Source organism: Ambystoma mexicanum, chromosome 11, assembly GCF_040938575.1.
Source record: "Ambystoma mexicanum isolate Mex_15411 chromosome 11, UKY_AmexF1_1, whole genome shotgun sequence".
Lineage (NCBI taxonomy): Eukaryota > Metazoa > Chordata > Amphibia > Caudata > Ambystomatidae > Ambystoma > Ambystoma mexicanum.
In genome coordinates this window covers 778,889,712-778,905,028 of record NC_090934.1, presented here as the reverse complement: position 1 = coordinate 778,905,028, position 15,317 = coordinate 778,889,712, and the positions used below count along the sequence as shown (strand labels likewise).

Below are 15,317 nucleotides of genomic sequence, written 5' to 3'. Positions count from 1 at the left end.
TTTAGGAGACCGAGTTCAGTTCGCATCACACACCGGTGTGGTCCCGTTTAGGAGTCCGAGTTCAGTTCGCATCACACACCGGTGTGGTCTGGTGAAGACCATAGGGATAGGCTGACCAGGATTCCCGCCATTTAAGAGTCAGAGTTCAGTTCTGCAAATTCGGGTTACTGCTTCCATGACTTTGCTCCTCCAACTAACATTAGTTTAATGCAGTTGAAAACCTCAGAATCATCCCCCGTTATGATGACTGGGGGTCTCGACTGAAACAGGACCTCAGCATCTCTTCTTCTTTTTCTGCTTATTTCATGTCTTTCTTTCCTAGTGTGAACCACAGAGGCCTACTCGGACTTTAGTCTTGAACACGACGTTTGCCCAGGTGGTAGGTGTCCTGTTGGTGTCCAGGATTGGCGCTCAGTTTGATATTGAAGGAGGGTCTTAGATGAAGATGCTCTCCAGTAAGGTCCACATTCCAGAGGCCCGGTTTCCTTCTTACAGACATTGCACTTATGTCTGGGGGTTTTGGGCGGGAGATCGCCTGCTCCTGTTCCATTCAACGTTATATTTTGGTCAGTTTTCACAGGACACGTTTTACGCCTACGTCGTATCCCAAACTTTTTCGGGCAGCAATAAAGCCGTTTCGGGAATTCTGTTCACATATTGGTTTTAAAGGCATAACATCAAGAGAAACCCGGGTCAATTGAAACCTACGACCTTCATCTCTGCAGTAGGTGCATTTAACCACTGAGCAATCTTACAGACCACCTAGCAGTGGCGGCTGGTGAGTTTGAAAGCTGGTGGGGCGTAATTTTCCTCGGGGTAATTTGGTACCACACCACACAAGTGGGGCCTGGGGGGGTTCTCCCGAAACTATTTGAAAATTGGCCTCCAAAATGTGCAATTTACTGTCCAAACCCACTGAAATATGACATAAAAAAGCATTAGGTTTTACATACTAATGCTCGACATCTTGAAATGAACATGGCTTTGCAGTTACCAGAATCAACAAAACCTGAACTCGGTGGATGCTCCAATGCGGTCATCACCTCCCCAATTTCAATACTGAAGCCTTTCAAAGAAATAAAAGTTGCGTCTGCTTCAAAAACGGGTGATGTACCTTACATACTGGATTCACCCATGCACAATATCAAAAGATACTTATTTTGCACTTTATGGTGCATTTCTTACAAGCCAGCTCTTTCCTGCTACATCGCTAAAGAGAAGAGGAAAAATCGAACCTGCACAACAACAAAATATTTGTGTATTGCTGTCTTCAAGAATGCCACACTATGCATGTTCTAGTATCAGCCTATAGGTTCTGAATGCCCTAGGCCTGGAATCCAGACCCAGAGCGCCTATGCCGAGTCCTGACCAGAGCCAGCCCAGACCAGTCGGCTGAGGTCTCGTCTCGTGCTAGGCTAGCAATGAGAGAGCCACAGCTGAGCTGAATGCTGATCGTGCCGGCTACTAGTCGCCACACGGCACGGACGGTGCAACTACTAGGCCCTGCAATGCATTCCAGCTCCTGCTGGGGGAATGAAAGTTTAGTATGCCCTCAGGGGCCGAACGAGCCCTGCGGCACTCACCGCACCATGGACATTGGCTGAGTACTTGCCCTACTGGCTGCTCTCTTGCGGGTTCAGACCGGGGGACAGTCCGGACAGGGGGGATCTCTGGAAGCCGCTGAAACTGCTGGCCTGTGCGGAGCTCCACCCGCTGCTGTGCAAACCCAGCACGCAGGAAGAGGAGGAGAAGGAGGCGTGCATGGCCAACCACAAGCCGCACAACTAAGTTCCAGGTACGCCACAGGCGCAATTTATGGTGCTGCCAAAAGCCCCCTCGACATGTGTGGCCTAGGCCAGTGGTGGTGTTATAGATACAAGCAGGTTGCATTCTGGGACTTGTAGTCCTGTTTTCTGTGCCATTTACATGGGCATAAACACATTAACAGGCAACCTGCTGTTGGCTAAAATTCCAGGACTGGGTCATGACGTCACGCATGACAGGTGAACAACAGGTAGCAATGGTCTTTGACTGCGAATGGGGACGAGAAGTTGAAACAATGTGTGTGAGAAACATACATAGTGTTGGCCTGGCCCCTTACCCTTTCACACAGTGTCTACTGTCAGTCTCGAAGCTTCCTAGTACTTGAAATCACGTGGCATTCATCTCACTCAGAAGGTTGCTAAAATGCGGCGATGGACTCTTTAACCTGCAGAATGCATACTTATTTCTACAGCCGACTCTGAGCAGATGTATTAACCTGCAGAGCTTTCTTTTTTTTTAAATATATGCAACTGTCAGACATTATCAGTCAAGGTTTTATTGAGCCGTTTTTACGAAAGTGTTCATTTGGGAAGTCTTCTCTTTGGCTTTTCAAAATGGCTTGTAAACATTCCCATGGCACTTTAAAAAGTCGCTTAACATTAATTGTCCATTGTGGCGACCCTGCCTACTGATCATATCACGCTTCCCAACCCACACCGCAAGGAGGAAAAGATGAGGCATGTACGCCACAAACATTAATATTACGTCCAGTGGTGAGACTTATCTTCCTCTACTGTTTACAGATCACACGACCTTAAAGTGGCCATGCGCTGTCGCGTTGCCGCCACTTTATGGTCACCCGAACTGATAACCTGCGGCTCCCGCTCCTGTTTGTTGACATTCAAGACCTCGCTTCCCGTCATGCAGTGTTCCTGGGGGGCATCGATCATAGGCCCACCCGTCCCAGCTGTCTCGAGATCTGCCTCCCCATTGCACAGGCGCCATCAGACAGTGGTTAATATGCAGCATTGTTTTATAAATCGACTCGAAATCTGTGTCACGTCAGTTTACATACACATTACACTTACCTACTAAGTTCTACACACTGGTGACTGGTCTACTCTGGACTGGTACCGCTCAGGATAGGGACGACGAGAGAAGTGAAACACACGATGTGGCCACTCCCACACTCAAATGTCATTGGCTGTAAAACAGCCAATGACATTTCTGTACTTACGCACCAAGCACTACATACAGTCTGACTCTGATTAGTGGAATCTTGCGCTGTTTGCGCATATATTATTACTGGCGGGGCCAGAACTCAAGCGCCCCGCCAGCATCCTAGTTTAAGTGTGTTTACGTAAAGTGCGTGGAGCTACGAGCTCCACGCACTTTACTATAGGAAAAAGCTGCGTAAAGCGGGACGCGCCCCGCTGTTGCAGCCGGCCCTGAAGACGGTCAGAGCACAGCTCACAGCTGACTGAGCCTCGTCACGAGTCTTGAATGGTATTTCATTTTTATTGGGAATCGGATTTTATTTGCTGCAGCGCATTAGTTCAATCACTGTTATAACTTTAAATTAATTATGCCTCGGTGGGGGCCCTGGGGAGGGGGGCGGTGCCCCCCCGCCCTAGGAAAGCGGCCGCCACTGCCACCTAGTTGGTCTGTGTTAGGTGACGGCATGCTTCTATGGCGCAGATTGCTTTATTTTCTGCAACATTTCTTGAAGAATAGTCTTAGGGCCGCTTGCATGTGCGTGCGAAGTTGCTGTTCCTTCTCCCTTCCACTCAGAAGTCCCTTATTTTAGATTTGAACCCACAACCTTTCAAGCTGGCTCGCAGAATGCCAGACTAGTGCATTGTCTGGCCCCTATTCCCCCTGCCCCTCACGCCATCACGGAGGCAGCACCTCTGCTACATGGAGCCGCGATTCCTGCTTTCGCGCCGATTCCCCTGTGCGTGTGTATTTTTGTGTCCAGGAGTCATTTCGTAATTTAGGGGAAGGCGTTGGCTGCACGGTTCAGGCCATAGCGGCCCTTTTGCTGATGCTTTCGAGAAGGTCGAGGAGTAAATATTGCTGTCCCTGGGCCTTTCTCTTAAGCCTCTGTATGGTGTGGGCTGCCATACCTTGATTGGAGCAACAGATGGCGTACAAAGACAGCACGTACACAATCTTCAGAGACTGCAGCAATCCCCTTCTCACAGGGCCTGTCGTGCCTTGCACACTCCTGCACTTAATATACTTTTGCAGTGACTCATTTGGCGCGTTTCTAGTCAAATGCACCTAACTCACTGGTCCCTGACCTTAGCTCTGATACCAAATGATTGTGTCTTAATTCTCCAGACTGTTGGGGAAACGCACAGATAAACATGCATCATAAGGATTTTTCCTATAGCACTCTTTGTTTAGTACATAAATGAGCTTGCAGCACCATCTGGTGGCTATGCTACAGCACTGTCGACTACCGTATCAATGATTGATTATTATTGTACCGTTAGAGGTGTTACTTTGCAATAATAGCCGTGTTTACCTGTCTTTGTGTATTGCGCATACCACAAATTCATTCGCTTTGTAGCGCAGAAGCCAAAGGTATTCCTGCGAAGAGGATGTACAGAATTACACATATATGCGCGCTCTTAGCTCGTGCTCATACCGCACGTACCAGAGGAAAGATTTAAGGCCAGGTGGATGGTTTCCTGAGTGGCCGGGTTACTGTATTCACATTGCCCTGGTGCAAAAAACATATGCGTTGAATGAATGTTTACACTGGGAGAATGCTTGCCCTAATCATAGTCCTTTGCCCTGGTGCGAAAATGCTTTGAAAGAATATGTTTTTGCACTAGGACAATATATGCCCTAGTGCTAAATCTGCTTGCACCTGTGCAAAGTCTCTGTTTGTTTGTTTGTTTGTTTGTTTATTTATTTATATAGCGCTCTTGACCCGGGGGTATATATGCGCTTTGAACATCAGGTTACAGGTAAAAGACAATAGTACAGTATTGATAGGGCATAGATAATAGTATTCAAACAATATACATAAAATTGGACATTCGGAGTGCATACATGTGTGGTAGGACAGTTATTTGTTGGTTAACCAGGAAATGACCTTGGTTCTGAAGGGTTGGAAGGTAGGTGTGGATTTAATATCCAGTGGGATGGAGTTCCAGAGTTGTGATGCCAGGGTTGGGAAGCTGGATCCTCCAGCTCTTTTGAGGGAGTATTTGGGAACTGTTAGTTGTAATGAGTTGGACGATCTGGTGGTTCTGGTGTTCTGTCTAAGTGTAAATTTGTTCGAGAGGTAGGGTGGGGCAAGATGATTGAGGGCTTTGTAAGTAAGGCATATGGTTTTCAAATCAATTTTCTGTTGGATGGACAACCATTTGCAGGCAGTTCTGGTGGCGGAGATGTGTTCCCTTCTAGGAATATTGAGGGCGGCACGGAGTGCGTTATTTTGTAAAACTTGCAATTTATTGATTACTGTTTTGTTGGCACCTACATAGAGGCTATTACAGTAATCCAGTTTAGATTGAATGAGTGCTCTGGCTAGGATGAGACAGTTGCTAGGGGAGATCAGTGGTCTGCAGGCCCTGATAAGTTTACCGGTGTAGGCAGTGGCTGAGGCGGTCATGTTGATTTGTTTAGCTAGGTTGATGTTCGTGTCTAGGTAGAAACCGAGGGTTTTTACGCTCTTGGCAATGGGTATGGTGTTACCGTCAATAGTGAAGCTAGTGTAGCCGGGACAGAGTTTACTGATAGTGTTCGGTGAGCCGACAAGAAGCAATTCAGTCTTGTCATCATTCAGGCATAGGCCATGTGTGGCCATCCATGCCTGAATGATGGAAAAGACTTCGTTGATCCATTTGGCGTCCTTGTTGTAGTTGCCTGATAAGGTGAGGAGTATCTGGGTGTCATCTGCGTAGTTAGTATAGGTGACACCCAGATTGTCCAGCTTGTCGAATAAGGGCTTGGTGAAAATATTGTAAAGGGTAGGTGAGACACAGGATCCTTGTGGGACACCGCAGGTGATGGGGATGGGGTCAGCCGCTGCTAGGGGGGAGAAGACCCGCATGGTTCTGTTGTCCAGGAAGGATTGGATCCATGTGACTGCAGAGTGGGAGAAGTGTGCTGCCAGAGATAAATGGTTGCACAGGATTTTATGGTCGACCAGGTCGAAGGCAGCGGAGAGGTCAAGGAGTAGAAGGATGGCAGCCTTGTTTTTGTCTTTGAGTTCGTCTATCTGGCATTTGAGATCAACAAGGGCCGTTTCTGTCCCGTGTTGTGGTCGAAAGCCAGATTGGCGATTTCCTAGTAGGTGATTGGCCTCAAGGTAGTCCTGGATTTGTAAATAGGCCACTCTATCCAAGATTTTTAGTAGGAATGGGACGGTGGTAATGGGTCTGTAGTGTGTAGTCTGTAATACCGGCATGAGAGTTGATGGATTCCTTTTAAATGCACGGTCTTGGGCAGGACATTCACAAGTCATTGGGCAATGACTGAGAATCTCCTGCCCCCTCTTCCTTTATACCGGCAATGATTGAGAATCTCCTGCCCCCTCTTCCTTTATACCGGGCAAGGACTGGGAATCTCCTGCCCCCTCTTCCTTTATACCGGGCAATGATTGAGAATCTCCTGCCCCCTCTTCCTTTATACCGGGCAAGGACTGGGAATCTCCTGCCCCCTCTTCCTTTATACCGGGCAATGATTGAGAATCTCCTGCCCCCTCTTCCTTTATACCGGGCAAGGACTGAGAATCTCCTGCCCCCTCTTCCGTTGTACCTAATCCTTGGACTGGTGAACTGGTTGCCGTCCGTCCAGTTGGGCAGCCTTTTCTTGTATTTTGTTTTCCAGGCAGATTGACAATGTGGATTATGTGCATTTCAGCACAAGATAAGAGTATTATGAAGGGGACCCCTTGGCATACAGGGAATCGGGGCAGGCTGCTAAATGCATGAGAGACTGGCTGACTTTTGACTACTTTGCAGACACTTTGCTAAGAATAACAAACCGCCCTGTCCCACATCAACATGGAGGATTCTCTGGACTGGATTAGTCCTTTCTCCATGTTTTTGTGTGGGTGGTCCTTTTCTTTAATCACCTTACAAGTTCCCTCCTATCCCTACCCTCAGCCTGTTTTTTTCATCTGTCTCCTTGACGGACTATGAACAAGCTGCCCTTTCCCATCAGCAGACAAGTTGTTTGTACTGTTACTGTTGTATGTGTAAGCGTACATTTATTTATCAGTTACTCACAGGCAAAGTCAATAAGTCAGTACATTTTGGGGTGCTCGGGCTCAATGATTAAGCAAATAGCCAAGTTTTAAGGGCTTTCTGGAAGGCCCAGTATGAGTGTTCGGCTCTCAAGGCGGGCGGAAGAGCGTTCCGTTGTTTTGCTGCAATAGTCAGGAAACTGGAGCCACCAGCCTTTGTGCGTTTGAATTTCGTCTGGGCGATGCAGCGTACGTAGGCTGTTCTGGTGGGCCTAGAAGAATGTACTGATTTTCTGTGAAAGGTAGGGTGGAGCAACGTTGGAGAGGCATCTTTGCATAATAGATAGGGTTTTAAACATGATCCATTCTCGAATAGGAAGCCAATGGGCATCTCTTCTTGGGGCAGAAATGTATTTGGGTTTGGGGAATGTTGAGAGCTGCTCGAAGGGAGTTATTCTGGAAAACCTGCAGCTTCCGGATGTTGTTGGATGACTATATTTCGGACAACAGTCATATGGACTTTTTCGCAATAATATTGGGTAAGGTATTTTCATAAACTTCACGGCATGTTATTTAGAAAAAACTTTTCTTTGTTGTTACAACTGAACTAATGGTCATTTTTATTTATTTTTTCTCTTTACATATATGTTTACCAACATCCGCGTCCCGTTTTTTTGGGTATGATTGTTATATTTGCATTTTCTCTTTTTCTTTGGGCTTTCTAACGTTATGATTTTATGTGTCTATCTGATGACAATATTGTGTTTTCTTGAACCCGCTCCATCCTCCCCTTCACCAACCCTTGTTTCTCTGTCTAACTAAATGTGGACATGTTTGTAATTTTCAATTTCAATATGTTTTATGTTACTTCGAATTGGGGTATGAATGCAAATACTGCAATGCAATATTATCTTGGATCTAATTATTATAGCCCTGATTTGACAAAGGCTCGTGGTAGCCGAAACGCGTAATCAAGTAGAGGGCTACAATCCACAATGTGGCTTTTGGCGAGAAGCTGACTGAGGTGGTAAGGTGATGACAGAGGATTTTATGATCAACCACATCAAACGCTGCCGACAGATCAAGCAGAAGAAGACGGGCAGGCTTTCCGTCACCCCTGATCTCATCAAGCTGGTTCTTCAAGTCGAGTAGGGCAGATTCTGTTCCGTAAACTGGCCGGAACCCCGATTGGCGCATACCCAAGATGTGAATTGCTTCCAAGTAGTGTAGTATTTGGATGTAAGCCGCTATGTCTAAGATTTTCAGTAGCAAACGGACAGCTGTCATAGGCCAATAGTTATTTGGACCATAGGCTCTAGAGAGTTTTTTTTTTTAAATCAATGGGAGTAACCAGGCTTCTTATGGCTGATGGGGACTACACCTGAGGAGAGGGAGGCATTAATGAAGGCAGTGATAAAGGGCACCAAGACTTCAGAAGAGTCCTTAATGATGGTGGCAGGGCATATGTCACCTTTGCATCTTGAAGGTTTCAGGCTCTTTAAGATGGCTAGGCTATCCATTTCTGAGACCTTTTAGAGCAGATAAAAGGAAGGGCTTGGCAGGTGGCCATATTTCTATATCTATATGCTCACGTTAGTAATGACTTTGTTATCCCCCTGCTTGTATTGCACGATCCCTTCTCTAGGTGCTGCAGTGTTCTGTGATCTTCGCAGAAGCTCGTGAACCCTGCTTATGCTCTGAGAAAACCCGGCATGTGCATAATGCCCGGTTAGTGCAGGCACTAATGAAGCAGGATCACATGTTTTGGTGCCCAGTAACACTGTTTCCAGCCTATCGAGGAGGAAGCACGGCAGTGCCCGGAGGGGAGTATGTCAATCAGTGCAGGGCAGGATCGGGCACCGGTGTGACGTGGCCTTGTTAGCTACACCTGGGAAGCACCAGCAGGACGCGAGGAGGGCTCGCGCAGAGTGCAGGTTGCTAGGCAACCAATGCATAAAGAAAAGATATCCTGTGTTAACGTTGGCCATTGGCTGGTGTTAGCATGGAACCACGCAAGTGCACAGAAAAGATAAAGCACTTGGAGCTGCCTGCCCAACCTCCTCTTGCTCCCCCCGCTTGCCCTGCTCCCTCTCTGCCTCCTCCACTACCGGTGAGTACAATGGAGGAAGGGAGGTTTCATAGACTAATTGCAGCAGCAGTAGCAGCACCCTTCAGAGAGCACAAACTGGCAGAACCACAGGTAGCTGGTCCTATCCTCCCTGAAGGGAGGTGCAGGGGACCCCTAAAAGAATGAGGTATCTTCAGGATGAGTACCTGACAGCTGCGCTACAGCATATTAGGGATATTCTTCATTTGACTGACCCAGTCGCCACAAAACTGGAGAAGGTGGATCTCTTTGGAGACTACATTGTGACAGACCCTGAGGGCCTCTGGATCCACAAGGATATGCACACTCTCCTCCTTAAAGACTGGAAGGACATTGACCAGCCAGTCTGTCTCCACTTTGTGGTTAGACAGTATCCATTGACTTGCTTGGAGAAAGTGTTCCCTCCAGTCCCTAAATTGGACTCATTGGCTTGCAATTTGCCCACCTAGATATTGGTTGCATCAGAAGTAGCTGCCCTGTGGGATGCCACAGATACAAAGATTGAAGTGACCCTAAAGTGCGCCTACTCAGCCTCTAAGTGTTCAGTGCGTACAGGAACATATGCAGCATTTATTGCTCAGACGTTAGTTGAGTTTGCATCAGCAAGAGGATCAATCCCTCTTGTAGGGGGGGCATTTATTTATTGGGTATTTATAATGCACCTATACACAAAGTGTTTCAAGGCGCAGCAAGACAAAAGTGGGGGGGATGAAAAGCTAAAACGGTCCTACTAGGCCTTATGACATTCCGATCATACTAGCCCAGTAACAAGAAGTGCGGGGTAGAGGTGAGGGGGGAGTGCTGGTCAGTGCTGAGGGGCCTGTAGATTAATAAGTGCCAGGGGAGGCCCGGTGGACAGAGCCAGGGGAATGCAGAGAGTGCAGGGTAGGTCCACGTCCTCGTGCAAGTGCAAGAAAAGGGGCTGGAAGGGCTCAAGGGGTGCAGGTCCAATCGGGCAAGTGCAGGGGAGAGGGCCCAGAAGGGCAAGTACAAGTTGGAGGTGTTGGGGGGGGGGTCAGTGGAGACCAAGTGGAGGGATGGACTGGACGAGGAGTGCCTGGTTCCCTGTTATAATCTGAAGGAACCAGGCAGCCAGTCAAGAGGCAGAGGGGGGACATTAGAACGGGAGGGGGAGAGGCAAGGAGAAGACAAAAGGAGGGTCTTGAGAATGATAATGATATGATATGATATGGCATTTGTAACGCGCCTATACACAAGTGTTTCAAGGCGCGACGAGGCAGGGAGGGGGGAACAAGGGGAAGACAGACAATGATCCTACTAGGCCAGGTGTCATTCAGACCGCGCAAGTGCAGGGGTAGGGGGAAGGGAAAAGTGCAAGGGGAAGGGGAGGGGGGAAGTGCAGTACAAGTAAGTAGAATAAAGTAAATAAATAGGGCCAGCTGGTGGCAAGTGCAAGGTAAGTGCAGACAAGTGCTCGGAAGGGGGGGCTGTAGGGATACAGAGACAGTCCCACAGTGCAGGGGTTGCCAGGGAGGCAGTGCAAGAGGAGAGTGGCTGGGCCCAGGACCGAGGTCGGTGAGAGTGGCCCAGTTGCAGATTCGGTGCAGATTCAGTCAAGAATTTAGCAGGGCAGAGGGAGAGAGAAAGCAGAAGCAAAGAGGAAGGCTTTGAGGTGCTTCCGGAACCGGAGATGGTTCTCCTCAAGTTTCAGGGAGGCAGGAAGGCTGTTCCAGAGGGAGGCCCCTGCCACGGCGAGAGATCTACCACCAGCTCGTTGCTTCGAGAAGCGGCTGGGGGTAGACATGGAAGGGCATGGAATTAAGTATTAAGTAAACTTTAATCTGACGTCACATCTGATGGCTTATGTGCAGCAGCAGCCACATCAGGATCAGCCATAGAAGGACACGGTCAGGTGTGGATGCGCACCTGGAAATTAGACATTACACAGAAGTCATTGCTGTTAAACCTCCTGTTTCAGGGAAGTAGGTCATTTGGACCCCAAAAGAGGGACCTCATGAAAAAGTCAGCGGAGGACCGGAATATTATTGGCCCCATGAGACCATTCCGCCACAAGTATTTCCCATACCGACAAGTCCCGTGGGGGGCATTAGGTACCCAGGTTAGTCATCCCTTTCAAGGCAGGGCTGTGGTTGGGGGCATAACCAAGGGACAAGTTGCGGCCATCACGTCAGCATCAGCCAATACATCCTGTCCTGACTATCTGAAGAAAACCCACCTGCTGGTAAGGGTCAACCTGCAGGATTTCCTCTCAATTTGGCAGGAAAAGGACTCTGATGAATTGTGGCGATGGGATGTGCCATGGAGTTTTCACCTGATCCACCCACTACAGGAGCACTCTGCTTCCACTCAATTGCATCAGGACTCAAGCCCTTGAGGAGGGAATTGACAGCCTGCTGCTGAAGAGGGTGATAACATTAGGGCCAGAAAATCAACAAGTACTGGGCACATACTCAACCTTGTTCCTGGTGCAGAAACCATCAGCGGAGTTCCACCCAGTATTGAATCTGAACCCCTGAACCAATGTGTACATTACTACAAGATCAACATGGTGACGTTGGCAGACATATTTCCCTTGATCAATCCAGAGGACTGGAAAGCGAGTCCTTGGTTCAGATTGAAGAACCAGGAAATAATCTCATTAAGATCTACACACTCCATAAAGAGAACACAGACAACCAAGCCCCCTTATTGGGTGATAGAATCGACAACGAAGGACACATGTATATCACCCTGCAAAGTTAAATGTACACAAGTCAAAAGCTGGTGCTAGGAAAAACATAAAAAAACAGGAAGACTGTGAACCCTTAGCTGAAATAACGCTGACTCCAGTTTCCACCAAAAAAGAAAGGAAAAAAGCTAACAGACGTCTGAAAAGACGAGAGAAATCCCTAGGAGGGCTGACAGATTGGTTGATAATAGACAAAAGGCAAAATGAAGCCAACGTCCATGAAAAGCCTCTGTTATGAATATGACTGTGGAAGAGGCACTAGTCACTAGGGATGAGCTGTGCTCTACACCTGAATTTTGTGAAAATACTCCACGTTTGGATATTAATGAAACCTGTACAGTTAAAAAAGGAAGCAAAATTGATGCAGATGATCTACATCACTTGACAAATAAAAATACTACCTCCAATTGCTCATTCATAGCGTATTCCCTGACAGGAACAATGGTACACTGAACCATGCAAAGGTACTACAACTGCTGTATCTCATACCACCTTTAAGAGTAATAATGTCCAGTGGCATTGGTTATTTTGAGTTTGAGATGGCTGCGAACTCTCAATGTGGTTAATAACCACTGAACAGGTTATCATGCCGTGTTCTTTCGAGAGAGGGGCGCCTGCTACCTTTTTTGTGTTATTTTGAGTTTATTTGAAAAGGTACCTATACTGAGCATGCGTGTATCTTGTACCACTAATGACACGGGGAACTTGATAAAATCCTATTTGCCCAACGTAAACTGGGATATGATATTGACCATTATCCATTGGGGAATACAATTGTGACTGGAAATAATAACAGAGGGGTGGACGGTTTTGAATGGCTAAATTGATCTATATTGCTATAGTGATCTATGTGAAAACAACAAGGTTTCTCCCTGTAATGCCCACAGCAGGACTATGAAACTGTAAAATGTGTACGTGGAAAACAAGAGGACACAGATGTATCACTAGCAGAAATTAAGGCATCAAAGTATTAACAAAATATGATATATTTATACTGCAAGAATGTTGGCTAACAACTAAATTTAACCTGCATGGTTATTGTATAGATTAAAAAGGTGCCACAAGAGGACTTCTAGGACACCCTATGGCAAAAACAGAAGAAATGGTATCTGGAATTGGGAGGAAAGGGTGTAGGAAGGGAGAGGCAAGATTGGAATACACAAAATAGGAACGTTACCACAGGAGGAATTTTACCTGTTGAGACGCACGCACCTGCTGGCTCAGGCCCCTATTTACAATGGAAGGTTGCCCGCGGAACGTTGGGCGCCATCTTGAAATAGACTAGACTGCACAAACAAAAGCAGTCTTGGGCATAGCCGAACAATGCTGTGAGTGAGGCACCAACATTTCCAAAGGGAGCACAGGATGGTAGTTCTGACAATAATGGGAACTGAATATTTTTTAAAGCAAAAAAAGGGAAACAATCAAGGTAAAAAATGGGTCAGACCCTTGGAAGATTGTGAATTGGTATTGCTAAATGATCGACTTAAAGGTGACATAACAGGAAAATATACATGGTGTAGTGGCAAGTAAAAGTTTACACTAGACTATCTCTTTTGTAATGAGGAACCTGTAAAGTATGCAAGATCATTAACAACAACAACTTTCAATTACATTATGCGATTTTGGGGCTTGAACTAAATATTTAGATACGTATAAAAAAGTAGGGGAAGTGTGAAGCAAGCATTATTTACTTTACACTCCCGTGGAGGAAGATCTCAACCATTCTGAAAATGTGTAGTTGAACTGACCAATATCATTGGATAAATAACCAGTCTTTCTCCTTATTTTAAATGAATATGTACAGGATACCAGGTCTTCACTTTATGGGTGTATACCCTGCTCTTTTAATTTTGACTTGGATTTTTTTCTGTTTTGTGAAAGGTTTGTTTTAAACTATATCACAGTAAAGCAAATAAATAAATTAAAAGTAGGGGCCAGAGACTCAAGTGTAGGACTAAACAGAATAAATTAGATGGACCCGAATTTAAAGGCCATTAGCAAGTGCATGAATGATGTACGTAATCATGCTATAACAGCTTTGAACAGCCTTAATCTGGATCAAATAATAGAGTGGATATCAAAAATAGTATCAGTGGTTACACCCGTTGGTGTAACATAACAATATATGCAAGGAAACTAAATAAAGGTACTATCTCATCCAAAAATAAGAAATGCGAAAAGGGCACTCTGACAAGACATAAGAGAAATCACAAATGAGTATAGCAATGAGGAAATAAGAAATACTCTAATACAAAAACAGAAAAGCAAATACAATAATTGGATAAAGAGACACAGATACTCAATTAAAATCTCACAATAACCATAAATGTCTAGAAATATTGGAGGGCAAGATCTGGAGGAAAATACTGGGATTGCCTAGCTGCATATCGATAGAGGCCATACGCCTTGAATTGGGACTAGTCTCGCTAACTGATCACCTAGTGTTAAAGAAAAGTATACTTTACCTCAAAGATATGAAAGAACCAGAATGTCATTTGCTCCATGTTTTGGGAGGTATGATGAAAGCAAATATATGTAGCCCACCATTAACATTTTGTACAGATAATGTGGACTTTTTCAAAGAATTGTCTGGGAACCCATATGGGACAAAGACTATTATAAAATGAAAACTGAATTAGAGAATGAAGTATATGAGTTGGGCTGGATTAGGTATCATGAACACAAAGCAAAACTAGAAAAAGTTTGAAAACATTTGCACGTTTTCATTTTTTATTCATGACGCCGCAGAAATACATAATACAACGCCCATCACCATGAATAAGGACATTCTTATTGACACGGAGATTGATTTTATTACCTACAATCTCTATATTTGGCCCTGGAAATTCTGTTACAAAAGTAAAAAGTAAATAGGCACTATAGAATGTGTAAAAAATAACATATTGGAAACTAATAGAAATGTATTAACAGAATGTTTAAAACTGGCCCATGAATACACGTTACATCTGGGCAGATCTTTACACAACTGGACCATATAAGAACAGATACATTTTGGTGTGGATGCTTATCAGGAATGCATTTTTCGCTGACTATAGCATTGAGTAGACCTTGGAACGTAGTCGCGAAGAAACACAAAATAACAAACATACGATCCATTAATATGCTGGAACATATTGTGAAAACATGAAACAGTGCATATATTAACTGATAGGAACTAAATTTGATTATTACATGTATAATTATAATGGTTTTGATCAAATGACTTTTTAAATACAAGTTAGCCGATCCGGATTTAACGGTGCGGGTAAAACCGTACCGGCACTGTTTTCCGGACCGGCTAACTAAGAGTTCTGTGGCTGTGTGGTGTTACACCCACCAGGTCTGAACTGGCGAGCGTAATGCCACCTGCTGTAGACAGACGCGGAAACACCGGCACCATTACCACATGGTGCCAGTGTTTCCACTTCCCCATTCCCGTGGAGTTCCAGGGACTCCACGGGAATGGGGATTTACAGAATGCTGGCTCCGGAATTATAGGATCACCGGGACTCTAATGCCCCGGTAAT

General features: G+C 45.7%; 1 protein-coding gene and 1 long non-coding RNA gene across 3 annotated transcripts in view; one reads left to right on the top strand and one right to left on the bottom strand.

Annotated features, from left to right (window-relative positions):
* Window positions 1-15,317, bottom strand: part of C11H11orf16 (chromosome 11 C11orf16 homolog) — a 251,596-nt gene that overhangs the window by 133,686 nt on the left and 102,593 nt on the right. Inside the window, exon 1 of one of the 2 annotated variants that reach the window (XM_069623696.1) lies at window positions 2,853-2,959. The exons of the other annotated variant lie outside the window; for it this stretch is intronic. The gene's annotated coding sequence lies outside the window, so the exon portion shown is untranslated. Of the gene's footprint in view, window positions 1-2,852; window positions 2,960-15,317 lie in introns of those variants that run through there. 2 annotated transcript variants of the gene reach the window in all.
* The window catches only part of LOC138503738 (uncharacterized), a 278,195-nt gene continuing 266,063 nt past the window's right edge, over window positions 3,186-15,317 (top strand). The window contains exon 1 of the long non-coding RNA XR_011279692.1: window positions 3,186-3,270. This is a non-coding gene — a long non-coding RNA (uncharacterized lncRNA). The remainder of the gene's footprint in view (window positions 3,271-15,317) is intronic.